The sequence below is a fragment of the Pinus tabuliformis genome, chromosome 3_2 (genome assembly GCF_031772625.1).
Source record: "Pinus tabuliformis cultivar Carrire ecotype Pingquan chromosome 3_2, CPIR1, whole genome shotgun sequence".
Taxonomy (NCBI): domain Eukaryota; kingdom Viridiplantae; phylum Streptophyta; class Pinopsida; order Pinales; family Pinaceae; genus Pinus; species Pinus tabuliformis.
The window spans coordinates 978,771,901-978,799,749 of NC_142302.1; positions in this window are offsets into that span (position 1 = coordinate 978,771,901).

Consider the following 27,849-nt stretch of genomic DNA (forward strand, 5'->3'; position numbering starts at 1 on the left):
GCCTTTCCGCCAAACGTCATGGCCATATTTTCCCCTGTGTACCACAGCCGCGTGATCCTATGGATCAGCATATGAATGATGGGTATCGGCTCCTCCAACCACAAACACCCATCGTGCACCCAGCACATTAGTTGCTTGATTACCACCATTGTGATGGGCGCGTGGTTGTAATGCGACACCCATAGCGGGTTGAGCAGTCTTGCCTTATCCATGCCTTTTAGCCACTTCCTCAGCTCCAACGTGGTTACTCCAGTATTTTTGTGGAACACTCGGTGCATAAGTTGGTTTGTTGCTAAATGAGGGAACCACTCTGTGTCCGCTAAATCCAAGTCTTCTAATTTCAAAAGGGAGACACTCTCTAAGCGCGGTCCTTCAAACACAATTTTGTCTGGCAAGAGGCGTGTGTGTAGGGTGACCTTACTACCATCAATGTCTTTGGGCACCTTGGTCTTGCCCCTGTGCAGAGGAATGTACTAAGGCAACTTAGTGATGGGGTCAGACCCCTCAACTTCAACATCCTTTGTTCCCACCCCAACATCCTCATCATCCATTGGGATATCCTCAATCTCTTCTTCTTCTGGCTCTAGGTTAATCGTCTTGCCCTTTTCCTGTGCGGTGGGCTTATACTTCTATGGGTATTTTTTGGGAGACACGCGCATCGGCTCGGTGTCGCGGCCTGCTTGCCATTCTTTTTCTTGGGACCCTCCTTGGTTGGGGTAGGCCTTGGCCTCGGTGGCCATGGAGACTTCAGTACTTCAGCTGGTATCTCTACAAGAACAACCTCCGGGCAGCGCCTTTTGCTGCCATAGCGACCTAAAGAAAAACTCCCTCGACTGTCATTGCTTCAATGTCCATAGTTGTTGCTCCTAGAATAATGTCACAGATGATTTTGTGGCCAGTTCCCGGAAAATCGATCGAACACTGGGCAATCAAGTCGCTCTTTGAGAAATGTGCGGTTCATGCACAACACACAACACAACTCACAATTTCTCAATATGCAAAGTTTCTTCCGTTGGGTGGCCACATGTAATTTATGGCCATTTTGAATTAAAATATGACCGTTCCCCCCAAAATCGGTTCATTAATGCTAGATAGGCGACAAATTCTCAAAGATCTTTCCCAAAAATTCCAACTTAAATGGCGTCCCCTTACTTCATTTGGCCATTTATTCATCGTCAAATCATGAACAGTGACTTTAATAGTGACTTTCCGGCTGCTCTGCGTGGTTGCTCCCTTGGTAGCGCAGCTCTCTGCACGCTGTTGTGGACTATGTGACATTCTCTCGTTTCACGTAATTCTCTCCTCGCACAACTCTCCGACCTGTGCAGTGTAGTTTATAGTCCCATGCCTCCTTTCAGCTGCTTAGAGCACTAAGACTATGCTTCCCTCATATAGTCACCTAGCTGGATCACTGGTGTATGGCTTCAATCAGCTGCCATTCACTTTCCCTGGGAAGGGTTCTCCATTCAATTTAACCAATTGAACTACTCCACCATCGGTAATCTCCTTGATGACATATGGCCCTAGCTAGTGCATCCTAAATTTCCCTGGAAATTTATCAAATTTACTGTCATATAACAAGACTAGATCATTTACCTTGAAGGTGCACAGTTTTATGTGTTAATCGTGCCATGCCTTTTCGCGCTCCTTTTGAACTTGTTGATGAAATCTAGCTAGAAATTGGTCCTCCTCAAGCTCTGCTAGCTGCATGAGCCTCTCTTCTAGGGCTTCGCGGTCTGCCATTCCTATGAGTGCTGCTATATGCAGACTAGGTACAATGTATTCCATTTTCATCACTGCTTCAACACCATATACGAGCCTGAAAGGTGCTTTCCCTGTCAGATTTTTACACGTTTTTCGATAAACCCATAGCACCACAGGTACGCGCAAATCCCAATAATTTCACTGATCATTTCAAGCATTTGTCAATGCACTCTCTAGTATCTTATTGAATTCTTCCATCGTCCCATTAGCTTGCAGGTGATAAGGTGTAATTTTCTGATGATACCCCTAAAATTCTTCTGTCAACGCGCTGATTGTTTTGTTAAGAAAGTGCGTACCATGATTGCTCATCAAGATCTTTGGATAGCCAAATCTTGTCAACACATATTCAAAAATAAACTTTGCTACTGTCGCACCTGTACAGTCCTTCACAGGCTGCACCTCCGCCCACCTGGTCAAGTACTCAGTCGCGGTGATGATGTACCACGCATCCGTCTTCTTTCCTTGTGGCTGAATTGGACCCACAAAGTCTATTGCCCACTTCTCTAAAGGTTGTAACGTACCCGCGACATCAAAGGTAGTTCATCCCTCTGTGACGGCCTGCTATTCCTTTGGCATGCGTCACATGCCCTACAGTATGCTTTTGAATCCTTATGAAGGGTTGGCCACCACAACCCAGCGCGTAGGATATTTTGTGCAATCACTTTTCCTACGTAATGTCCTCCTGTGGCTCCCCCATGAGCATCAATGAGAATACTACTCCTTTCAAACTCTGGTACATAACATTGCAATATTTCAGCAGACCCCATTTTATACAGGTGTCCTACAATGATAGAGAAGTCTGCCGTGTGCACCACGAACTCCTTCTGCTGGCTTGTATACCCTTCTGGAGCAATTCCCGTCATCAGGAAGTGTATGATATCGTCAAAGTGACTGTCTGCAATGTGCACTATAAAGAGTTGTGCATCAGGCAACCCCTCCTCCAAATTAGTAGGTTCCTCTCCCATTTCAATGCGCGACTAATTATATGGTGCTGCATTCAACCCTCTAGGTTTCAATAGCTTCAAAATCATACTCCTGGATCTTCCCCTCCAACACAGGCTTATTGACTAGGTACTTCAACGCGGAATGACCCGTATACATCTTAAAGTGTCCACCCAACAAATAGTGCCTCAACTTCTGGAGTGCGTGCACCGTAGCTAATCCTTCACGCTCTGTCATGGAATACTTTTTATTTGCTTTAGACAACTTCCTACTTGCGAATGTTATAGGGTGATCCAGTTCTCCCTCACCGACCTGAGTCAACACAACTCCCAACGCAATACATGATGAATCCATGTGCACATGAAATTCCTTCTTCTTGTCCTAGAAGACTATGATCGGTGGTGACCATTTTCTCTTTCATCACATCCAAGCTCTTCTGACATTCATCATTCCAATAGAACGTAGCATCCTTTTTCAAAAATTTCTCCATAGGCGTGGTGATCTAGGCATAGCTATTGATGAACTTCCTATAGTATTTGGTATGCCCTAGAGTTGCACTCAGCTATTTCACATTCCTCGACATCTCCAAGTTGATTATCACCTCGATCTTCATGAGGTCTACCATCAATCCCTGTCTGCATACCGCATGACCCAGCAGGATCCCAAAATGGACACAAAACAAACACTTCTTCAGATTGAACGCGATCTGGTATCTTCGACATGTATCTAGCATCAAGCGCAGACTTTCCACATGGCACTTGACCAATCCAAACACTGTCCAATCGTCAAAGTATACCTCCAGAAATTTATGAATGAAGTCTTTGAATGCCACTATGACTACGTGCGAAAAGATTGCTGGTGCATTCTTTAGCCCAAAAGGAATTACGGTGTAATGAAAACACCCCCATTCAGTCACGAAGGTTGTCTTGCTTCTATCCTCAAGTGTGATTTTGATCTGATGGTACCCAGAGAACCCATCAGTGAAAGAGTATGATTCTTGGCCGCCTACATTATCCAAGGTCTCGTTAGTGAATAGTGTTAGGAAAGGATCATGCACACAAGCGTCATTCAATTTCCGGAGATCCACAGATATCCTTATTTCTTCTTTCTGTTTCTTTTCCTGAACCACTATCGAGCTTACCCAATCATATTCTTCCACTGGTTCAATAATTCCTGCCATGAGCATCTTATCTAACTCAGTGTGAACCCTTTCCTTATACTTTAGATTAAAGTAGTAAGGTATTTGTTTTACAGGTTTTGCACTTGGTTTCAGGGTGATCTTCATGACACCCAAGTCTCCTATTCTTCCCTTAAGATTAGAGAACTTCATGGGGAACAAATCCTGATATTCGCAGAGGAGCTCAATGACCTTGTCTACTGTCGCATCGTCCCAATAGTCCCCACTCTTTTCAAATTTTAGCTCCGCCTCTGTGCCAACGTTGACCTGCCTAGTTTTCGGTGGCGTGATTATATCTAGATCCTCTATCTACGGACCTTCAACCTCGCGGTGACCCTCGGTTTGCAGAATATTAATCTTTTTGGGATCCTTGTCTTCTTCTTGAGTGGTCACATTATAACATTCCAGTGCATGGTTCAACTGAGTAGTCCAATCAGGTTGAATCAGGTCCAAAGCATCTTGCGGTATCCTAAATATATTTTCTTTAACCTCTTGTAGCACCTCATCAATACACTCAAATCCATCCTCAAAGCTAAACGTCATTATAAACCCCTGGCACAAGATGTCCCATTCTTCAGTGCCATGGCGGAGCTCTATTTCCAAGTATTAATTCATTGGTATGGCATCCAGGGTATGACAAAATAGATGCATCCATTCAGGCGGGGGCTCCACTCCATAAGCCTTAGTCCATTTGTCCAGGTGATCATGCAGATCATACTTTCCATCATACTTGTCTGTCATCCGCACTTTTGGCTGTCCAAAATGTATTCTCATCATCCTCTTATAGTCACTCCAATCACCGAAATTATCCTTGTGTGTACCCCACCATCTTGTGGGCGTAGCATGTAGTACCGAGTCCAAGGCCTGGAAGTGATACTGCTTCGACACTTCTCTCTCAAATGCATCCAAAAAGTGATCAACATTAGTTAGCCCATCATAGCAAGGAAGATTCCTTACTTCTGATGACACGTAGCACAATGACTTGGTCATAATATTACAACACAACGTAGATACTTCACGCAGCCAGTTCTGCCAGTGCTCTAATTCTTTGTCCGCATCTGAGGTGCAAGAGCTCTCGCGGTCCCATGCGATAAGCCCATCTGCTGTCAGATTTACCCAATCCTAGTCTTGTGCCCTTATCTTGTAAATCTAGTCCAAATCGTCATCACTTTCATAATCATGGACTGGTTCTGTATAGCGCGGTCCTTTTGCAGGATCTAGTGGCACCACTACGCGGAGTGACTTCTTTTCAAATATCATATTTCGTTTCTTTAGGTTGATTACCCCATTCATGTCAGTGGCCCAATCGATTCCAAGGAGTGCAGGGTAGGGATTGCTATCATCCATAATCTTTATTACCTCAAAATTTGCTAGTGCACTTGCACCTTCAATGTCAAATATCACCCCTTGCAGCCTCCCCATCAGGATAATTTTATATTGATATGCCATCCTTAACTAGATCGGAGACCACTGGAGCGCAGGGCTCTCGACTCTTTCCCATGTTTTCTTTGGCAAAACATTCGCGTCGGACCCTAGATGAAGGATAACTTGGTCCATTTCGTATTCTCCTATCTGCGCGGTGAGTCTCAACTCATGCCCAATCCTTGCCTTATGCTTGCCAAGCTTTCTAACTACGTGTAGTTCGCCAGTAGCACCATCCTTGCCAGCACACCGATTGAGCAGTTCCTGTAGGCCCTTCACATCCTTACTATCATGGAGAAGTTTCATGCAGGTCTCTAAGAATGTGGTAATCATGGATGGGTCCATTTCTTCAAATGTTTTCTCCTGACTTCCTGAGGTAGAGGCCTCAATGAAGCTTTTCTTTGCTTCCATAAATGTTTCTTTTGTGTGCTCCAAATCAAACCCGGTGTCCTTTTCTAGTGCTCTGCAGACCCATTCACCTTCTACAAGCTACTTCCCTTTATCCTCCCTAGTTGTGGTTCCACTTTGCAGCATAATTTTTACCTTAGGGTCTTCCTCGTGAGGCTCAGCCCTCATCATCTAGAGATTCTATGTCGGTTGCGGAGGCTGCACCCCCTTTTCGCGAATATTAGCCAACAATATAGGGCAATCCTCAGTCGCATGGTCAAACTGAGTGCAATAGCGGCATGACAGTCGCGTCAGATTTAGACATTCCCTCGTGTAGTGTCCTGGTCCTCCATAATTGTATCAAATAAGTTGCCCTCAGCCTCTACCAGGCCCCCCTCCACCTAGGCCTCAGCCGCGCCCTTGATACCCTCCTCATGTTCCCCTAACACCTTGGTCTGAAGGCCGTGTTTCTACCTACACCCTGTATGTAGGTCTCTTGTCCATCATTAACTCGTAACTATGATAATTGCGCTCATCATGCCCTACTGATTAATAGAAATTGCAAAAGAGCTGTTGTGGTGTATGTACAGATTTCTATAGCAAATGGAAATTGTTAGTCACATGTTTCTCAACCACCTGGAATATAGCACACCATAATGAAGACCTTGCACTTGGCCCTACTGCAGCCTCTAGTTGTAGAGGCATTGGTCCCCTTACTGCAACATAGTTCACAGAGACTGGACAATGATCCTTGTCATGCCCCTGATCTTTGTATTTTAGGCACCAAACTTCTTCGTGCGCCTCTGGCCGAGCTACTTTTTCCTTCTTCATACTTTGCATTTCGAGGCAAAGGTTTGACAACTACGCATGAATTTGTTGAACCCCTAAGTTAGCATCCTGCATTAGTGTCTCATGCAGCCTCATCACGATTTCCAGAGCTTCTGCTTGGTTCCCAGTCTTTTGTTGTGATAGCGCAACCCTTAGGTGGGGCAGGAGCGAGGCCATGAACCATTCACGGTGTTTCCCATCATTTAGGTTCGTGTTGTCTTCACAGATCGTACACTTCAATCTTTGATCTAAATCCCAGGGCATCTCCCCAAGCTTATCCATGATATCCTTGAATCCCATAATTGATTGTGCTTGAGGCTTAGGTCTACTGAATTCTCTATTCAACGCAACCTAGGTATTTTCCAACGTGGACATTCGGTTATCAATACACTACTTAATGTACCACGTTAGTGCGCAGTCCTGAAAATCACTAAGCAGCATGGATTTCTTCATTTGGTTATCTATGATACCCTGAGCTTCCCACACAGCCTTTGTGATGAACAGAAACTGGTCAGGATCTTCATTTCCTACACCCTTGAATATAGGTAGCTTTACGGAGTTCTCCATGTTGAACAGTGGTGGTGGTGTGGGTGATGGGGTGAGTGGTGGAGGTGAGGATGGAGGCAGAGTGGATGGATGGGATGAGGATGGGGGTAGTGTAGGTATTCGAGGGAATCCTTATCTTATCAGCTGAACAACGCTCAATGGAGAAGACTGTACTGCTCCTTCATCGTCACTCAAAGGAGGTTCAATCAGTGGGCTATACTCAAGACATTTTCTTCCTCTGTCCCTCAAAGACCTTCCACTTCGCGTAGCTCCAAACATCAAGCTAACCACATGACTCACTTTTCACACAAGAGCATCTTAATCCAAGTATTTAGTGACTTCAAATACTTACATCGGGGTCCTTTAAATAAGTGACGCTCTACTTCCTGTAACTGATAGAATTATCAACCGCGAACTCTGTCACAAATCCTCCTATGATGCGATCGAGCCAATGGTCAAAAACATGCACGATCTTATCTTCAGAGGCTTCCAATATCTGTACTAACTTCGGTGTCCTAACAATCAGATTGTCAAGCCTCCACCTTCCTTAGCCGTTTGCCAATTTCGCGATCCACTTGGATAACTCAACTGGGAAGGAACATAAGAGGATTTCGTGTATTTCTGTGTAAAGATATCTGTCCAACCACTGTTCTTTCATCAATCGTGGATTCCTATTCTCTTACGCTCTAAATTCATGGATCTTTCTATCCAACCAATTTTCGATCTATTTCTTAGTTTGTTTCCAATGATACGACATCACACATCCCGTTATGCAGATCCCGGTCCCGATGACGGAACCATTTGTTGGCTTGATGGACCCTGACCCAGGTTCAACGTTAAGCAGCCAAGAAAATCCCCACACTACTAGCCCTTTCGGCATCAATCCGAGGAGAGAGGACTGAAATCTCACTCGAATCAATATGGGGAATGAAGGAACCAAGTTTCTGCACCCTGAGATGGTCGTGATGTCGATCTTATACCCTAACCCCTGTCTTCGCGTAGATCGATAAGCCCTTAGGGCTTATCGATGTTCCTTCTTCTCTAACCTTCAGAACCTTCATGAAGGTATATGACTAACCTTCACGTAGCCCTAACCAGTGATCCAGGCACTTACACACCTCTGTAACTACATACGGTTACAAGTTCCCAAATTACCTTAAGGGTTCGCCAATTTTACCATGCAATTAAGGTTATCTTTCGCGTAAACATATATTCTTACTTGTGTTCAAATAACAGATAGAAACAGATACATTCGCGCATCAAATTAGCATTATAATGTAAATCCAGAACTTAACATAACATAATCAGATGCAATAATCAGAGACAAAATACACAACAATTTCAGAATACTTCTCTTTATTGATGATTCAAGTTCCCAGTACAGACTCTATCCACCCTACGCACACAGTTGCAGGGGTCCGCCCACTCAGTTGCGGACTTCTACAATAGGCCTCTGTGCACTCAGCTGCAGATCCTCTACCTATGCTAAGACTCTCACTCTTAACTCTCCTATGACCAAAAGCACTTAGAACTCTACTTCTTTTTCCTCTACTCCCTTAGAACTTACTTACTTAGCTTATTTTTATACAATCCCATGGTCTGCGAACCATGGTTGGATCTTTACAACTGACACGATTCTTTACAAAACAAGGGAAGAAAATCCTTAATGACTCTTGACATCTTCATGGTCTGTGACCACAAAATGTGGAGAATTTAAATTTATTTATACAAACTTTAGGCCTTCTTCCCCAAAAATTGGGTTTTTAACCCCAAAATTGACCCCAAGGTGACCCGTTCCCAACAGAGACAAAGACAGTCGAGCATAGCCTATTTTGGAGAGAGTCCATTTGGATGTGTGTGGACAATTCTCGACAACATCCAGGGCCAAACACAGGTATTATGTAATATTTGTTGATGAATATTGTTGTAAATGTTGGGTATTTTTTATGCAAAAAAAGAATCAAACTTTCACAATGTTTTGTCAGTTCAAAGAATTAGTAGAGAAAGAGTTTGGCAAGAGGGTTAAAGCTCTACGAAGTGATAATGATGGTGAGTATGTCTCCAATGAGTTTAATAACTTCTATGTAGTAGAAGGGATTAAACGAGAGTTGACAACATCCCATAATCCTCAACAGATTGGGGTTGATGAGAGGAAGAATAGGAGCATAGTAGGGGTAGCAAGGGCGATGTTGCATGATCAGGGCCTACCACTACACTTGTTGGTTGAGGCATGCAACACAATGATTTATGTTTAGAATGTAGCCCACATCAAGTATTTGAGATGAAGACACCAGAGGAGGCTTATTATAGTAAGAGGCCATATGTTGGTCACTTCAAGATTCTTGGGTCATTGGTTTATTGCCATGTGACCAAAGATGCACAGAAGAAGCTTGAGCCAACAACAGAGTTGGGGATCTTTATCGGGTACACTGATACACCCCACAACGATCAGGTGTACATGCCGACCAGTTGGATGATAGTGGTTCGCAGGGATATCAGGTTCGATGAGGAGAAGGCCATGTGAGTATCCCTTGAGAGGGAGCTTGAGCTACATGCGGATGAGGAGATTTTATCTCCTAAGATTGTGTGGCCTCATATTGATGTGGAGCCGCCAAATGTAGAGGGTCGGAGAGTGGAGACATCCACTCAAGCATAGTCCTCCAGAGAGGGAAGAAAGCGCACTAGAGAGGCTGACATATTGTTGGATGATGCATGTGAGAATGTGGGAGCACCCTCTTCTTAGCGCAGACAGAGGAGGTAACCAGAGAGGTAAAATTGATACATGTGACTTATTGGTGAATGTGTTGTGACAAATCCATCTTCCTTTTAGGAAGTAGTGTAGAAGTTGGTTTGGGTTGATGCGATGGTGGAGGACTATGACTCCATAGTTCGAAACAATGTTTGGGAAGTGGTCCCGACACCAGAGGACAAGTAATTTTTGAGCTCCTGTTGGATTTACAAGGTAAAGAAAGTTGCATATGGTAGTGTGGATAAGCATAAGGCTAGATTTATGGCCTGTGGCTTTTCACAGGTAGAGGGGATTGACTATCATGAGACCTTTGCTCCTGTTGCGAGGTACTCGTCAATCAAATCTATTTTTGCACTATCATCACAGATGGGTTGGAAGATGCATCAGATAGATGTGAAGAAGGCCTTCATCAATGGCATGATTAAGGAAGAGGTGTACATAGAGCAACCTGAAGTTTTTGAAACCTTGGACCTTAGTCGCATGTGTGCCAACTAGAGAGAGCGTTGTATGGGCTGAAGCAAGCACCCCATGCTTGGTACACCTAGATAGATAACCACTTCACTGGGTTGGGCTTCACGAAGAGTGAAGCGGATGCGAACCTATATCACATAGTGGTGGGAGGTAAGATGTTGATCATTGTACTTTATGTAGATGATCTCATACTTATAGGTGATGAGAAGCTCATCAAATATTGTAAGGATGACCTTGCAAGAGATTTTGAGATGAAGGACATAGGGCTCATGCATCACTTTCTTGGCATGGAGCTATGGCAGGGAGATGGGGAGTTGTTTGTATCTCAGGGAAAGTATGCCAACGAGATACTCAGGAGATTCCGCATGGAGAGTAGTAAACCCATGGAGACTCCTCTAGCTGGTAACTAGAGGAAGGAGGATGCTACTTCATAGGAAGTAGGGGAAGCTACTATTTATAGGCAGCTTGTGGGTTCACTCATGTACTTGTTGAACACATGCCCGAGTATGTGATATGCAGTTAACCAACTTAGTCAATCGATGGTTAGGCCTACCAAGCTGTATTGGAAGGCAGAAAAGCAATTATTGAGAAATCTTCGAGGCACTACTCAGTTTGGGTTATTGTTATAGACATACTTGGGCACTGCAACCCCAAACAAATATGTCCATAAAACAAGGGCTTCTAAGTCCCTAAAAGTGTTGTTTCATACCCTAAAGGAGCAAGGTCATCGGATTACATCATCTCCCAGAAGTTTTCCATGAGAAACCACTCAGAACTAGTCAAAGTAGGACCATATAGACTGCCCAGTGCAAAGGGTGCGATGCATCTCATCTGCCACATGCAAAAAGTGCGATGCATACTGAAAAGCCCTTCTGTAGGGTGCGATGAGTGAGAGTAGACAAATGGAATAAGCATTTTTCTAAGTGGAGACCCTGAGAATCTTCTAGAAACTGCTCATTTGACACTTGCCTCCCTGAATTCGCCCAAGGATGAGTAAGAGATCAGGAAATCTCCAAGTGGAACCAAGAACTATCAGAGAGATGACACTAATCAAAATCTCAGAAGCTGACTCACCCCCCTGCAAATATCTATAAATGGATCCCTCATCCCAGAGATCCAGAGGTTGGAATTTGGTAATTTGCAAAGAAGTGTTGTTGTTTTCTATTTGAAGACATTGTTGGGTGATCTTGCTTTGTATGAGGTGAAGAGGGCTTTCAAGCTAGGAGGATGGCACTGGGTCAGACCAAGTGGTTGTAATCCTCTCTTCCGCTACTTTTACTAACAAATCTATTTGAGTTTTCCTCCATATTATTGTGTATCTCTAAATATTGTGTTGATATATGCATTTGTATGGTCAATATATATCTGATCCTATATTGTTTACAGTGATAGATCTCTATGCTTTTATAATATTATGCTACTGTGAATCTACAGGTGCTCTTTGAAGTGGGACAAGTAAGGAAGCAGTGGCGAGACTCTGTCAAAGGAGAAAGGAAACAAGCAAGGAGCCAAGCGGAAGACTAAGGTCGGTACTCTCTGCTTCTTTCTCATCTCTCTCTTGTAAAGGAAAAACAAGTGACTTTAATCTGTTTGTTTCTAAGATAGCTACCCGTCTTAGTGGGACTAGCAGCTCTGAATAGGCATTAGATTTCTCGATAACAAAATGGTGACTCCGCTGGGGAGCGATTAGTTTGATTTCTTGTCTCTATTTGTTTGATTCATAAACCACAGACGGAGCTTGAAGTTAAGCCAGCTAGCCTTCGAACTGCATTTGCTATGCAAGTGCAAAGTAGATCAATGTTGCTTCAGTAAATCTCCGGGTTTGTTTATGAGCTGAACAATTGACTTGCAAACATCCTAAGTGCGCTAGAGGTAGCTTGAGTAACCTCATTAGATCAGCCCCTGTACTTTGTAGTTACTGACTATCATTTTCTCGGCCTAAATCCCTAAACTAAGCTGCAAACTGTGACCAAAAACTAAGTTAAAGTCTCGTCCCTAGACCATCGCACCTTCTCTTCTTGGCAATATGGATGCATCGCACCTCCCGTGTGCAGTAGGTGGGATGCATCCCTGTTTCCCTGTGTTACAGGTGCGATGATCAGACAAGACTAGATCTGCCTCCAGATTTTGGTTTTTTCTTCACTCTCTTCAGCTTTATTCAAGAGTTTTGCTGTCTGTGATTAGTAGACCACTGTTGAAACCCCCTTTCTTTGCATCATCCAACCTCCATTGTGCAAAGATTTTGTGAATGTTTTTATGTATTGTGCGCCATTTACAGTTCTCTTTTACAAAGAAGTAGCTTAATCGAACTATCATATTTTGATTTGGAAGTGTCGCAAGTGTCGTTTTCAGTCAAAGAAAAGAATCCTATTGTTCTTGATGGTCGATTACACTGTTACTCTTGTATTTGATTTGAATTAATAGTTTTTCAAGTGTCGAAAGCAGTTTTCAATTCAAAATCGAAAAGTGTCATCATTGTCTTCCTTTCATTTTTGAAGAGAAAATTGTTAGTACTGTCACTTTGAATAGATAATTCAGATTTGTACTCAACATTCTTCTTGTCATTCACACATTAAGAAGGCGGAAAACAAATACATGCATGTGCATTTGCATTTAGACTGCTTGTTGATTTTGATTTAGGACAGTGCATCTAGTGCGTGCTCTCTGCTCTATGTTGAAAGAATCTCATTTCTCTTTCCTTAGTAGCTAGGATTTTCATTGCAAACATAAGATTAAACGATTGTTTATCATCTTAGATTGCATTTTAGGAATTGTATATCTACATCACATGGTGAACCTTAAAGGAAAACTTTTTAAGAAAGATCAACTGTAAAATAAATTCAATGAACATAAAAATTCTTTGGAACCTAACGCACAACATTTAGAAGTCTAGGCTAGAGAGGTGTTCTGGCATCGTAAAGCCTGGTAACTGTTGCTTTCATCGTAGGTTGGGTGATTCCTCCTCTTTGAGACGATAAGTACCAGTACGGACTTGTACTCCCACGTGCCGTCGAGTATATATTGGGAGACCACAATAGGCTATATCCTTTATCCTTAGGAAGCTGTGTCTACCGCCCTATCGATCACAATGCATTGAACACAACATTCGGGAAGATTGACTGCCATACCATAAAAAGTATTCTGCAGTTTTGCGATTGGTTTGGTAATCCCTCTGTCTAGATTTCCAGAGTAGTCTCTTTCGTTCCTTTTCAGACTCCTTAAAGGAAAAGGTCCATCTGAGCACTTGTCACTTCAGGTTCATTAAAAATCGAAGGCGACTAGAGTCATCTTTAGATTTTTCTCAACTCTTAAAAATTGAAAAGAAAGTTGTGTCAAAGCATCTAAAATTCATTTAATTCGGAATAACATTTTCCGCTCTTATTTTAAGTTGATCAAATAATCTGCAATCATGGAAGAAATTCAATCAAAACCCCATCGTTCGCAGAGGCTGACGAGTCAACCGTCTTTGACTCTGGAAACGAAACCATTCCAGGCGAAGCGAACTTGTTTAACTGGGTCAAAGTCTCCTGGTTTGTTTGAAAGTTGTGTTTCAACCTCCTCTGAGACTTCAGTTACTCCAACCATTTTTGGTATCCTTGCCTCTACAGAAGAAGTTCCGTAGTTACAAGAGGACATTAGAACTGATCCTAGTGTAACAGTAAACACTTCTATTCCTGAACCGGCTCCATCTAGAGTTGATTCGGAAGGTGTTACCCCTCCAGCATCTGTCACTACAGAATCTATACGTTCTTTGGCACCAGAAATATTTTATGGACCTGCCGGTCTACCTCTTCCACCTGGATTGATTGCTATAGAAGAGATTACGAAGGATCTTCCATCCAGTACTCCATTGCATTTTGGGAATGGGATCCACCTATATCCTTCTACTTCAGAAGTTAATACCCCTTCATCGCAAGTTCCTGTAGAATCGCTAGGAAGTCTTTTGGATAGACTCGATATGTTTGGACAACCATCGACATCTAGGACTGTGTCATCTGATACAGCGGTAGCAGAACCTCCTGCCACCACTCCAACAATGTTCACTGGTATACCATCTGTCCCAACTAGCTCTCAACCGCTAGAGGGAGTCCACCCAGGGACTGTTTCGACAGTATGGTTTGTTCCCGTTTGTTCGTCCAGAATAGTATCTGGAATTTCTTATGTTGAATCTCAGCAAATTGATCCTTCACAATAGTATCAGTTTGGGTAGTCTGGTCTCCAAAGACCAATCATTCCTTTGAGCACTAGATTGCCACCGTATGGGGGGCACTATACCCTTTCATTGTTCCCCCCCAGGAGAATAGCCATATGAGAGTTCACAACTGAATTCGGGTAAAATTGGAATCAAATCCAGCGGTTGGGTGCCAATACTGCCTCAACAACCAAGAGTTGTATACTCAATGCAACTGAGTCTACCTATGTCAAATATCCCCACTACACCAGCTATTGTGACAGTGTCGCAAGTACAAGCATTTCCTGTTGTATGCCAACCTCAAGTTTCTCAGGTTGTAGTACAAGACCTCTTGTCTCCATGACACAACCACAATCGCCAATTAGTGGCTCCTTAACTGGAGCGACTCGGGCTCAAACGGGTACTCTTACGCCTCATCTTGGTCAAACATCTAGTATTGGGCAACAAAAAATGGTTTCACAACCGTGGCTGGTGCAACATCAACACCCAAAATTCCAACAAGCTTACCAAGGATCTGGGCAAGAAAGCTTTGCAGGTAATGGGCAGCTGTATATTCAAAACGGTTATCACCAGTCATCCCAAATTGGTTATGCCCAGCAACCTTATCAAAGTTATCAGCATCAAATGCATTATGCTGGTATGCAAAGACCCATTGCTCAAGCGATCCCATCTTATCCTGGGTACGGTTCTCCGAACCTCAATCAACAGTTTCCCTTCGTGGCAACTCTAGAGTTACTAGATTTAAATCGGCTGACGAACGATCCAATCGCTTATGCCCCTTGGTGGTCAGCGATTCCTCATAAACTTCCGTCAGATATTCCTAAATTCAATGGAAATCCGGGTGAAGATCCGTCGAATCATGTGATGACCTTTCATCTATGGTGTTCCTCCAACACTCTAAATGATGATTCGATTAGGCTTCACCTTTTTCAGCGAACGTTAACTCGTCTAGCAGCAAAATGGTACATCGAATTTCCTAGAGCTTCATTCGATAACTTCAGCGCCCTTGCCACCACCTTTTTAACCCATTTTCAGTTACCAATAGGGTACGAAACAGGAACAGAGCTTCTTACCAATTTCAAGCAAATGACAGCCACTCACATATTTGATCATATTCATGAGTGGTGACGTTGTCGTAGAATGGTAAAAACATATGTTCCTGATCAGCTGCTAGCTGAATAGTTTATTAAGTCATTGTTACCTTCTATTATAGAAGATGTGGCAAAGGGAGGGGTTGTCACTGAAGAGCAAGTCATTGCTCATGTGTAATATCTAGACTTGACCTATACTCAGTCTGGCACACTCTACGACAAAATCCCTGAAGCTCTTAGACTGGAGTTTTCCATTCCTCCTCCTCCTAAATCAAACAAAGACTCTCATGCCGACAATGGCCTAATAGGTACAACGAGCATGAAAACTGCAAGGGCTACATCTAAGAAAGCCCACACAGTTTCTAGTCAAAATGCAAATTAGGAACTTCTCGCCTCAAGAGTTAATGCTATGTCGACCGAAAAAGGCAAAGAATCAAAGCAACTAAGAGGCAAGAAGAAAAAGAAAGGGAAAAAGAAGAAGCATGATGAGTCATCTCCTAAATAATCTTCTGCAAACCCTTTTGGGCAAAGGAAAGCCCTTTCGGGGTGTCAGATATGCGATGAGGATCATCGGACGAGAGATTGTCCACATAAAGCTGAAGTTAAGAAACTCTTTAAGAGTTCAAAAACTTCGGCTGTATTGACTGATCTGTTTCCAAACCCAGGAACCAATCTGGTTGCTAGTGACAATGCATCCCCATCCCAAGTGCTTATGTTGTCCATTTCGAAACAACAAAATGATGCTTTGATATCGACAAGGAATAAAGATTACGGGAATCCACAGCTGTCGAACAACAAGGCTACTGATCAACCTAGTAGTTCGACAATAACTTCGACCGAAGTTGTGCCACCCATCATTCCTGAGCTAATGATAAAGCTGCCAAAGGGAGTAGTACACAAATCGACATTTAATCCTCATGCCAGAGTGGCACAGAATTATAATATAGTAGAGGACCTGGCCCAATCACCGTCCGCTATGTCGACACTTGAAGTACTGCAAAATTGCCCCTCCCAAAGGCAGGTTCTATTATTAATAATAGGTGGGATTGACCTAGCAGATTCCAATCTTGTGGCCTTTAATCATAAAGGATATGAACCTCAGTTACCAGCTCAACTCGCTGTCCTCATTCAAGTGAAAACCCTCAACAAAATTGTTCATCGAACAATTATTGATGAGGGGGCATCTACATGTATTATGTCAATCAGTTGCTGGAAAAATTTAGGCTCACCACCCTTGTCGTGATCGTCAACAACGTTAAAAGCATTTGATGGATGAACATACACTCCATACATGATTTTAAGTAACTTGTGAGTTGAACTGGGGGGAAAACAGTAGAAATTGATGTTGAAGTTATCGATGGAAATCTCAATTGTAACATCCTACTAGGAAGGCCTTGAATTTATGCTATGGTTGCTGTTGTGTCAACAAACTTCAGAAAGATTGCATTTCCCTTCCAAGGAGGAATTAAAATTGTCGACCAATAAACATTTCTCCCCAAAAGTTCACAAGTTACAGGAAGCATTCTGATGATCCATGGAAGCTCTCAGTCGCTTCAAAATATCAGAGTAGGCCTGCTAAAAGACCCTACATTGATGGGTACTTTTTCCCTACCGCCTCCAAATAATCTGGCGGAAGTGGCCATGGTGGGAACCTGCGATATGATATCTTCTATATCTAAAAGATTCAGAAGATTCCTGAACATTTTGACAGCATGGATCATCGCCATTTTAGAAATATTGTAGGAATCAATTTTCTTGGCCTGGGGGGCAACCCAAATCAACGCTCATCGAGTGTGTGGATAGATAGGTCTAAGGAATATGGTACCTCTTCAGATCCTTGGTTGCATGTACATTCTATAGATGAAGGAATTGTTCAGTCAATGATATAAGAGGGGGCACCATGGGAAGATTACCACCATCGTTCCCATCTTCCGGATTACCACAAAGATTATTCCAACAACCTTAATCATCCTTCAATTTTTGATTTTCTATCAAATACTGTAAATACGGTGGATTATGAGGATAGTTTTTTTACTGTGTCAACCTCATTAAAAAATGAAACAAGTCCCTTTCCAAATCGAGTCTTTGATTACGATCTCGTAAAATCCAAGTCAAGTCTTTCAAAGATTTCGAAGGTAAACCTTCATTCCAACCACCGTGATGAATGCAATGAAGCTTGGGGGAAATGCACCTTGATTAGCGTCATTATGCTGGGGGCATGAGAACTTATAACAAGCACAGTTTCTCATTTCAAGCTTGTGTAAACATGAAACGGAATCTAAGAATATGTTGTCGCATGGTTCAAGCTCATTAAAAAATAAACCAGGCCATGAGCAGTTTTAAACGAAATTCAAGCTTGTTAAAAAATAAACCTAGCAATGAGTAGTTTTACGCAAAGTTCAAGCTCATTAAAAATTAAACATAGCAATGAGCATATGTTCCACCAGAGTTTAAGCTCATTAAAAAATGAACCCACCTCTGGTAAATAACCATTGCAAACGCATTATCATCAACTTTTGAGCCTTGGTCGTGTTCTTACTATCACCTCCACTCTGTTTTAGCCGATCATTCGCCTCCATTTGATTATTTACCCCTTTTGAGGAATAGCTGCGATGAGTGATCCTATTAGCCACCTTCTTTACACTGCCGTGATTGGAAAGTTCCAAACCTTACCTGGAACTAGCTGCTATCCGAAATATCACTCGTTCCTCAAAAACGAGTCTCCTTTAAGCTCTTTTCATCTGACTCGTAAAATATGAAAAGATTGCCGAGCAATTGGCCTCTCCAGCTCGTTAAAGTGATTGGAAGTGCCATCCCTCCTCTATATTTTAATCTTTTTAGACCTGAGGGATTATTACACAAAAAGATCGAGCGTTTGTCTTGTTTCGTCTCGTTAAAACTATCGAAAAGTCATCCCTTTCGCATTGTTTTATACCTTTTTCAGACTTAAGGGATTATATTACGAAAAAGGAATATTGGAGTTTTATTTCCATCTCTTTTCAGACTCTCTAAAATTGAAAAGGACCGAGTTATCCTTGTCGTTAAACTTGTTAAAACAATAGTGACAAACTTTTCCATTCAGAAAAGAACGAGTTTCATTGTCGCTAGGCTCGTTAAAACATAGTGACGGGTTTTCCCGAAGGGAAAATTATAGAACAAGCATATGTTATCCTCCTCAAGCTTGACAAAAATAAAGAGGTACTGGTCAGAAATGACTGGGGAAAATTGGGAAGAAAACTTGAAGAAACTTTATTGGTAGCAGGTCGCTCTTGAACATGACACTTTCACTCCATCACCATGATTGAGTCAGGTTGGGTTATTCTGTTCACTGGTCATATCACCATTGGTCCACCATACCATCCACTTTTGGGGTTAATGCTACCAATCCATTTCAGTGTCGCCGATATGTTCAAGAGAAGTCGCTCAGAGAATTCACCTACCCAGCTTGTGTCTCATCCACTACAATACCTTCACGCTTCATTCTTTCATGATTGCCACCCTGAACCTTGTATCATCAGATCATTTTCACCTCTACAAAATCATTTGCTCCGTTCTGTGTCGTAGATGTGGGATCCATTAATGCCCTCCTACGACGGATCACTTCTTGTCGAGATCAGCTCATTATCTAAGAAACCGACCTAGGGACAACCCTTCCAGTAATTTGAAGCTTGCATGCCTCAATGGCAAGTTTCTCACTTCCAGCGACAAGTTTACATTAATGGCCTTCGACCGAAACATTTTGCGTGGTGTTTGACATCGACTCATGTATTCACACCACGTGAATTGTACTACAGTACCTTGAGGGTCATCATCATTATCAGTGATTCCTCTCACGCATGTTAACAACTTACATCATTGGCTGGTAATCAGGCGATGTCCTTCCATGTTCGACATCAGAACATCTTTTTCACATGGATTGACTTGTACCTTCGGGTGAATATCGAACGAGTTTTGAAGACCCTAGATCTAGTTTCATCCATCGGGGCTGTGATATAATCAGGAAAATAAAGACATCAAATGTACATCATTGCTGCACAGATAATCATCCAAACTAAGGGATGATGGCTCTACTAGAATCATCAGTCTGCACATAGACGTTGTCTGCCCTATGTACATGAAAACGAATTTATCAACCTGAGCATGGGAATGCCTACCTCAGCTAGATCATGAAAATATTATGAAGATAATGTATTGTATTGTATCTTATTACAGGTCACCTTCCAGTGCGAAAAACCTCGGATCCTCATTATAAAGCATTTCACCCGACATCAAAAGATTTACAACCTCATGCTTTAGGGGGAAACTGTTATAGACATATTTGGGCACTGCAACCCCAATCACATATGTCCATAAACCAAGGGCTTCTAAGTCCCTAAAAGTGTTGTTTCATACCCTAAAGGAGCAAGGTCAGCTGATTACATCATCTCCCAAAAGTTTTCCATGAGAAACCACTCAGAACTGGTCAAAGCAGGACCATACAGACTGCTCAGTGCAAAGGGTGCGATGCATCTCACCTGCCACATGCAAAAACTGCAATGCATACTGAAAAGCCCTTCTGTAGGGTGCGATGAGCAAGAGCAGACAAATGGCACAAGCAGTTTGCTAAGTAGAGACCCTGAGAATCTTCTAGAAGCTGCTCATTTGACACTTGCCTCCCTGAATTCACCCAAGGATGAGTAAGAGATCATGAAATATTCAAGTGGAACCAAGAACCATCAGAGAGATGACACTAATAAAAATCCCAGAAGCTAACTCATCCCCCTGCAAATATCTATAAATGGATCCCTCATCCCAGAGATCCAGAGGTTGGAATTTGGTAATTTTCAAAGAAGTGTTGTTGGTCTCTCTTTGAATACATTTTTGGGTGATCTTGCTTTGTATGAGGTGAAGAGGGCTTTCAAGCTGGGAGGATGGCACTGGGTCAGACCAAATGGTTGTAATCCTCTCTTCTACTACTTTTAATAATAAAGCTATTTGAGTTTTCCTCCATATTCTTGTGTATCTCTGAATATTGTGTTGATATATGCATTTGTATGGTCAATATGTATCTGATCCTATATTGTTTACAGTGATAGATCTCTATGCTTTTATGGTATTATGATGTTGTGAATCTACAGGTGCTCTTTGAAGCGGGACAAGTAAGGAAGCAGTGGTGAGATTCTATCAAAGGAGAAAGGAAACGAGCAAGGAGCCAAGCGGAATACTGAGGTTGGTACTCTCTGCTTCTTTCTCATCTCTCTCTCATAAAGGAAAAACAAGTGACTTTAATTTGTTTGTTTCTAAGATAGCTACCCGTCTTAGTGGGACTAGCAGCTCTGAATAGACACTAGATTTCCAGATAACAATTATGGTACAAATAGGCAGAGGGAGTGAAGCTTCATGTCTTCACCGATGTAGATTGGGCAGGGAGTCCATTTGACAGGAAGAGCACATCAAGAGGGATATTTAGTATTGGGTCAACAACAGTTTCTTGGTACAACATGAAATAGAGATTGGTTGCACTCAGTTCAACAGATGCAAAGTACATGGTTGCAATTTAGGCAACATGTGAGGCTATCTAGATGAGGAATATCCTGGTTGGTTTGTTTGGTTAGCAGATGGATCCGACAATGATTTATTGTGATAATCAGAGTTGTATCAAACTCTCTGAAAATACAGTCTTTCATGATTGGTCCAAGCATATTGATATCCAGTATCATCATATCAGAGATTGTGTATTGAGGCGGATCATGTTTTTAGATTACATTCCCACAGAGGAGAAAGATGCTGACATCTTGACAAAGGCATTGTCAATATGTAAATTCAAGTTTCAAAGTGATTGGATTGAGGTAGTTGATAATCCCTTTCTTGTTGAGAGGGAGTGTTGAGAAATGGCAACAAGAAATTCGAGTTTAATTTGTCCTTGAATTAAATTGTGAATTAAATTTGAATTCTATTAACATAGCAACTTAAAATAGTTAAATTAAGTTTATTAAACTTACTTAACTTAGGAAATTCATGTTGGAAGTATTTTGGAAGTCATGTATATGTTCTCCCAAATTTGTAGGAGTCTAGTGTGAGTTAATTGTGAGTTGTAAAATAGAAGAATCGATTTCATGAGTCAGTTAAGTTAAATTAGTTCTCAAACTGATTGAGAGAACTAATAGTGAGTTAAAAGCCAGTGGAGACACTAATGAACTCCACCAATGCTGTTGTAGTTAATTGAATATTGACTCATTAGAAACTCATGCATGTTGATTCTGAGAAAGACCTAGTTGAGACTAGAGTGCAGGGATATTGTAGTAATTGTTTTAGATTTTTCTGAGTTGCACTGATAGTGCATACAATTAGGAACTGATTTGAGGGATTGCACTATTTTTAGAGGTTTTATTTCCCTTTAAATACAAGTTATCCTTCATAGTAATTACACATTGGAGTAGATACTTGGAGAGCTTGTGAAGAAGCTAAGATTTGGCCTTGAGCTTTCTTATGAGTTGGAGATTGAATTTTCTGAGTGCTTGAATTATTCTAGAGAGAACAAACATTGTAATTTCATCTTGATTTTCCATATTAATACAAAATAGATAGTGGGGTTTTGAGTTGTGGCTTTCCCTGGACATTTATTGTGTTATGTTCCTTTGATTCTCTTCCTCTATTGATTATTGTTTGCTCGATGTTTATGGGCTTTCACTGTAATTATTAGAAGTAGATTCTTTTCTCTTGCTTTAGAAAATTGCATTAGCTTGTGAATCTACAAGATTTTCTATAGGTACTAGCACAACTTGGTGCAGGAGAAATTGATTATCCTATAGATTTTGCAAGTACGAAACTACCTAAAGTTGAGAAGAATTACACAACCATAGAAAGGGAAGGATTGGAAATGGTATACACCTTATATAAGTTCAAGAATTATTAGTTGGCATCACATTTCCAGATGTTTACAGATCATTCTACACTGAGATATTTGGTTATTAAGCTTATCTTAGGAGGGAACATTTTCATATGGTTATTGCTATTTCAAGAATATTATTTTGAAATCATTGTTAAGCCAGGAATACTGAATGCAAGGCATGATCATTTGTCAAGATTGGAAATAGGTGAAGAACCAACCATTATAGAAGATAATCTCCCTGATGCGCAACTATTTGCAATTAGAATTGCATATGACCATTTTGTAGAAATTATTCAGTTTTTGAACACATGAATGGCTCCCTTAGAATATACTACGAAGCAGAAGAAAGAATTAGTGGTTAAGGCAATTGATTTTTCATTGATAGCATGACACTTATATAAGATGGGACCAGTGAGATAATGCACAAAGATGTTCTTGAACATGAAAAGAAAATCTTTCTAACAGAGTCTCTTGAGGGCACAACTGGTGGACATTATGCAGGAAAAGATACAGTGCAAAAGATCTTTAGAGAAGGATTATGGTGGCCTACACTACACAAAGATGAAAAGGAGTGCTTCCAAGCTTGTGATACATGTCAAAGAACATGAAACGTTCAAGAAGAGATGAGATACCATTGGTACCACAGGTTACATTGTAGGCTTTTGATAAACAGACTATTGATTTTGTTGGACTTATCAATCCACCTAGGAAGAGGACTCGTGTGAGGCACATAATTACTGCAACTGATTATTTGACAAGATGGACTGAAGCACAACTAGTAAGGCTTTGCAATGTAGATATTGTTGCAAAGTTTATCTTTGAATACGTACTTTCTAGATTTGGGTGTTCAAAGATCTTGATGAGTGACCAAGGTTCACATTTCCTGAACAATACTATTGAAGCATTGACTAAGGAATTTCAATTTGATCACAAAAATATTACTCCTTATCAGCCTTAGGCCAATGGAACTATGGAAGCATTCAATAATATTTTGGAAAATTCACTGACCAAGGTATGCAATGTAAATAGGGATGACTGGGACCTCAGGATACCAACAATATTATGGGCTTATAGGACTACATGTAATAAGTTGATAGGTCAAACACCCTTTAGGTTGGTTTATGGGCAAGAAGATGTGATGCCCATGGAATACATTATGCCTAGCCTAAGGACTGCAGCTTTTACAAATATGTTAGACCCTAACATAATGGAGGAAAGAATGTCATAGTTGATTGCTTTGGAAGAAGACAAATTTATAGCAAGATTCCATTAGCAAGTACAAAAAGCAAGAGAAAAGGCCTGGCATGATAGGAATATTAAGAAAAATATGTTCCACATAGGATACCTTATTCTCCTCTATGACAATAAGTTTTTAAAGTTTCCAGGAAAATTCAAAATGCATTGGTTAGGCCCATATGTTATCAAGTATATTACTGATGGAAGTGCATTTCAGTTAGAGAAGTTAAATAGAGAATTGATTCAGGCAAAAGTAAATGGCAGTAGGTTGAGGTTGTACAGGGACAACCCTGCCCTTACAGCTTCACTCTGAGGAAGAAAAAAGTAAATTCTTAGTGCCACCTATATTTGAAAGTGGGCGTGGGATTGTAAACTACATTGTAGAGAGAGCTTCGACTAGGAAGTACTTCACTACAGTTTGGAGTATGTCAAAGCTTGTAGGAGCCGAGATAGAAGATAGGATGTGCACTACAGTGTGGAATGCATCGAAGTTCACTGGAAAAAAAATAAATATGACCGTTAAAAGGCAAAAATATGTGGAAACTTGCATTTATGAGGACAAATTGGCAAGATCTAAGGATAGATGTGTAATTAATGAACACAATCTGGAAAAATCCAATCTAATGATGGGGTTCAAATTTTAGACTTTTTTTAAAAAGCCAAGTCCCACCAAGATCAAGCACTTTACTGAATTGAGAATTCGAGTACTGATAGTGCGAAGGAATTGATGAGCCTCAGTATTTCAACAAGAATGCTGCAACTCCCAAGGCTACCTACTTTAATTATCAACTAGAGGTTCGTATAAAATTAAGAGGTATCGACACTATATGTGTAGCATACAATGTGTCCTTCCTTTGATGTCATGATGTAATGGAGTGAATGTAATAAAATGAGATCCTAAACTAATTGCAAAAAATGAAATGCTCGAAGTCGAAACCCTAACCCATTGCAAGAAAGAAATTAAAAGGAAAGAAACGTATTGTAATTGCATAAAGTAAATCTCATGAAGTAAATTTCAATCATTACATTTCAAAGAGTTCAGGTCCATTAACAGACTTCATTGGATGTGGCAATCATCATTGTATTATCCATTTCATAAATCTACCCATTAGCCCAAATCGCTGAAATGTTTTGCATGGGTAAATAGGAAAGTCCTAAGTGGTATTTAGTATTTGATAATAATTGATTTAGAGCCTAGGGGTATTGATTCAACCCTAAGGGACAATAACCAAGCTTCTTGAGTGAATATGGGCAAGTATATACATGTTGGAAGGCTGCTACAGGAGATCCTGTAGTTACTACAGGAAACTGCAAATTTACTACAAGAAACTATAATTCACTGAATAACCAAGAAAATCAAATCCAAATTGGATGGGAGATTTTTTTTTATTGACTAGGATTTCTTAGGTCTACATTCCAAGTGGAATCACTCAAAAATACTTATGTTAACCCATGCTAAAAAATAGCATAAAATTACTAGTCTAAAATATAGAAATTTGAGAACTAGTGGGCTCGTAAATCTATCAAATGTCTAATCTAATCAAGTGCAAATTCAACAGGGTGATTTCTTTTTATTAACTAGAATATTTTTGTGATATAATGCAAGTAGAATGAACTCAATTAAATCTCGTTAGCATGCTCTAAAAAATAGCAGAAATTTACTGTTATTTTCCACAAAGGACTTCCAAAGATCTAGATTTGGGAATAAGAAAATTAATCCAAGTAACTCGATGATTACTATGACCTTCAAAATCTTTTCCAAGTATGAAATTATGCTTGTGATTTTGAAAAATAACTTCAACCATTTAACCCAATCATGCAACAAGAAATCACCAATAATAAATGCAAAAATAGAAAAAGAGATAAGAACAAGAGATGCGTGTGAATAAGAAGTGAAAAGAAGAAAAATAAATGATACAAAAGGTCTCTGAGGCTCATGGGATGGAAAATCCCAAGAAAATTAGAGTCCTATGAAGGAGACCAATATTTAGAAGCTTAACATGGGATCAATATTCATTATTTCCATCAACACAATTACACCCCTGCAAGAAATAAAAGTGGAGTTGAAAAAATACAAGTTCTCTCCACAATATGACTAATAAAAATCAACTTAGAGGAAAATTCAACTTTGTACTTATACACAATGATTAGGAAACATTACCCATGAAAGGAGGAAGATTTCCCCACCAAAATACCTTAGTTAGTGGATCTGGTTCCCAATACTAGGAATCTGCATTAAATGAAAGGAACACATTCCTAGATTTTCTCAATTATTGGAGCTCCATAATCTATGCAATTATTTACGAATATCTTCTTGATTTATTTTTAATATTGATCCTCCTGTAGTAGGAAGCAAGTCCCTAAATTATCTCCTCCTAGAAATCTTCATAATCTGCCCAATATTCTCATAATATTCCACAAAAATAAATAATATTAGGCACAAATATGCAATTATCCATAAACCTTTCCAATGAACATATTAAAGTTAAAAATACATTATCTAATGCAAATAGAGAGGTTTAATGTGCTGAAGGATGGTCAGATGGGCCTTAATTTATGTCTAATTTAGAGGCCCATCATACCCCAATGTTGAAAGTGCCGCTCATCCTCTAAGCAATTTAGTGACCTCATTGTGCCTCATTCATGGCCCTGGTGGCTTCTCGCTTGTGCATTCCTCAATCCTTTCTCTTAAGAATCTTGGCTGTAAGTTTTGCAAGGACAAGCACAAATATGCAGTTGTTCTTTTCATGATTGTTTAACAGTACTGCAAGGAAAAAAACATAAATTTTATCTTTGCAATTGAACTCTGTTGGCTTGTAGATCCACTTCATTCATATCCTCTGCCTTTAAACCTTCATTCCATTTTCACTTCTTTTTCCAAAACTGTTTGTGCATAGAAAAATCACAGTGTTTCTTTAGACCATTAACCTGCCTTCTTCCCCTTATTCAATATGAGTTCTTGAATATTTTTTAGATTGACAAGGTCTTCCACATCCTTTTCCAACCTCCTGCTACCTTTTTCCACCATTTGGACACCTATGAAACCTTCAAAATGTCTTTAGATGAGAACTAGGACATCATGTAGTAATTACTATAGTAACTACAGGAAACCCTGTAGTAATTCTTGTAGTAACTAAACGAAGCACTGTAGCAGTTTGTTTAAACATATTTTGAGTAGAAATGATATTCTGAGCCTAGGGCAGGCCATAAACTTGACTTCCATTCTTTTCTCCCCTTTCTATAACATATTTTAGGCCTTGGAAAAAACGTAGAAAGAGATTAGAGACCTCTTGGAAAGCCTCTTTTCATCACTGTAGTTTGAGTTCTATTTTCATGGTGAATGCCTTCTTCTTCTCTTTTATGGCCTAGATGATTGCCTAATGGCCTTGGAGTTCTCTATTTTGATTAGGTTTCTCTTAGGCACTACCATTTTGGGTTTTGGCATAATTTGTTCCTTTCTTCCTTCATGTAGCAGCATTATGCCTTCCTGTAGCAGTCATTCCTTCTCTTTTAGGGTTTTCTAGCTATATGGGAATGATGATAAATGATGTAGAGGGTTTGGAGGATGATGATAGGGATCAGAGGGAGTAGTGTAGTTTTGTGAAAATGGAGAAGATGTGCTATATGTGTTTTTTTCAAGAAATTTTCAGGGTGAGAATGAGTTCAGGGTTTGTTCTCGAAAAATGTTAATTTTTTTCTTACAAAATGGGATGGATAAATGCTAGATATATAGTGGATATGAAGTGGATGGAGGGCGTGGAGTGCTGTGGTGACTTGGCCTATTCACAAATTTCCTCTTTTAACTGTTGTCCCCATTCCTCGAAATCATCACCCTTCCTAATTTGGTTTTTCCACATTGCATAAGTGAAGGAGTTAGTTGTATTAATTAGTTGAAGGCGACTAATATTTCCGACCCATCCTTAGCTTATAAAACCTCATCTCTCATGCATTGACAAAAAATTTCTAACTATAATATGCTCAAGAGAAGAGGTCAAGAATATTGCATACCTGTACCTACCTGATGGTTGTTGGAGAGGCATGCATGTTGCTACTGAGTTGATGATTGATCCATGGTCCTCTAGAGGTGATAATTTCCTTTGTTTGCTTCATCATAGGTCTTCATAGCTTGGTGATTATAAACCTCTATCTTCTAGTTACCATGAGCAAGTTATC